Source organism: Condylostylus longicornis, unplaced genomic scaffold (genome assembly GCF_029603195.1).
Source record: "Condylostylus longicornis isolate FDR11 unplaced genomic scaffold, ASM2960319v2 ptg000521l, whole genome shotgun sequence".
Classification (NCBI taxonomy): Eukaryota; Metazoa; Arthropoda; class Insecta; order Diptera; family Dolichopodidae; genus Condylostylus; species Condylostylus longicornis.
The window spans coordinates 17,501-20,000 of record NW_026578479.1 but is presented as its reverse complement, the minus strand read 5'-3'; the positions used below and the strand labels follow the sequence as shown (position 1 = coordinate 20,000).

Genomic DNA, 2,500 nt, shown 5'->3' with positions numbered 1-2,500 from the left:
CATTAATAGTATCAAAATGTATCCCCCCTGGGGCGGTAAATCGCAAAGTAAAACCAAAACAAGGCACCAAAATATATAAAAAGGCCACATATAAAAAAAATAAAAATCATTATATTAATTATATAATATGGAAGTATTTTAAATAAAACAATATACGATCATTTATAATAAAAGTAACCATCTGAGTATCGAGTGTGATATGGTAAGGTAAGGAATGATTAGTAAATATTAATGTAGCAAATAACACTAAAACTACTATATTTGTATAACCATTATTTATAATGCGATTATAATCTAATATAGTAGTAATGATATTATATTTGTATAACCATTATTAGAAATAATAATGAGATTATATTCTAATATAATAAAATATTATAAATATCTATATTATATTTATAAATATGGAAATTTTATATATTAAATAATGATTTTTAAAACGAAGAGGTGTCAAAATGTCCATGAAACTCTAGAATTAATGATTATATCATTTATTCGACCTTTATTGGATACGATATGTATATTTTAATAAATATATGTATCTGATACTGTTATATATTTATTGCAAATATATAACATTAATAGTATCAAAATGTATCCCCCCTGGGGCGGTAAATCGCAAAGTAAAACCAAAACAAGGCACCAAAATATATAAAAAGGCCACATATAAAAAAAATAAAAATCATTATATTAATTATATAATATGGAAGTATTTTAAATAAAACAATATACGATCATTTATAATAAAAGTAACCATCTGAGTATCGAGTGTGATATGGTAAGGTAAGGAATGATTAGTAAATATTAATGTAGCAAATAACACTAAAACTACTATATTTGTATAACCATTATTTATAATGCGATTATAATCTAATATAGTAGTAATGATATTATATTTGTATAACCATTATTAGAAATAATAATGAGATTATATTCTAATATAATAAAATATTATAAATATCTATATTATATTTATAAATATGGAAATTTTATATATTAAATAATGATTTTTAAAACGAAGAGGTGTCAAAATGTCCATGAAACTCTAGAATTAATGATTATATCATTTATTCGACCTTTATTGGATACGATATGTATATTTTAATAAATATATGTATCTGATACTGTTATATATTTATTGCAAATATATAACATTAATAGTATCAAAGTGTATCCCCCCTGAAATAATATAATATAAAAAAAATAAAAATCATTATATTAATTATATAATATGGAAGTATTTTAAATAAAACAATATACGATCATTTATAATATAGAAAATATATAAAAATATATTCTTACGTTGTTGTCCATATATTATGGTAATAACTTTTCTTGTATAAAACAGTTGGGATACGGATAAAAGGAAAGTTAGAGACATTCGCAGCACATAGATTATATTATTTATATATTTTAATATGTTTTAGAATGTATATATATTATCGATATATATCTGACGAAAATAAAAAAAAAATTTTATAAAACTCTAAACGGTGGATCACTTGGCTCATGGGTCGATGAAGAACGCAGCTAACTGTGCGTCATCGTGTGAACTGCAGGACACATGAACATCGACATTTTGAACGCATATTGCAGTCCATGCTACAGAGTATATAAATTTATTAAAAAATTTAATACTGCATGGACTACATATGGTTGAGGGTTGTAAGAATAATTTAATAAAGTTGCTTATAATATAATTTTAAATTATATTATTTATAGCACATGATATATTACTGGTAGGAATACCATAATATTAAAATTCAATTATATATATTTTACTTATATTATAAAATATAATAAAAAAATAAGTATATCCTAGTATTAATAAATTAGTATTAATACATTAAAGAGGAAAACTTATATAAAATTATATTATTTATAATATAAACAATACAGTAACTTATATATATTTAGTTTTCAACTAAAAAGAAAAATTAAAAATATTCTTAAAAACAACCTCAACTCATATGAGACTACCCCCTGAATTTAAGCATATTAGTTAGGGGAGGAAAAGAAACTAACTAGGATTTTCTTAGTAGCGGCGAGCGAAAAGAAACTAGTTCAGCACTAAAGGATTTTGTTTATACAAATATCCGATGTAGTGTATGGAATATCTATATTCTAATATGAGAAATTAACAGTCTAAGTCCTTCTTAAACGAGGCCATTTACCCATAGAGGGTGCTAGGCCCGTATGACGTTAATGATTATTAGAAGATATTTCCAAAGAGTCGTGTTGCTTGATAGTGCAGCACTAAGTGGGTGGTAAACTCCATCTAAAACTAAATATAACCATGAGACCGATAGCAAACAAGTACCGTGAGGGAAAGTTGAAAAGAACTCTGAATAGAGAGTTAAATAGTACGTGAAACTGTTTAGAGGTTAAGCCCGATGAACCTAAACATCCATGAAATATGAAAAATTCAACATTATAAATATTATATAATTATATAATAATGATGGTGTGCAATTTTTTCATATATGGACATTGCAATCTG

General features: G+C 24.2%; 2 pseudogenes; both read left to right on the top strand.

Moving 5' to 3' along the window:
• The first annotated feature begins 1,482 nt into the window (after positions 1-1,482).
• On the top strand, positions 1,483-1,666 carry LOC129617404 (5.8S ribosomal RNA; annotated as a pseudogene).
• Positions 1,667-1,956: 290 nt separating this feature from the next.
• The window catches only part of LOC129617407 (large subunit ribosomal RNA), a 4,018-nt pseudogene continuing 3,474 nt past the window's right edge, over positions 1,957-2,500 (top strand).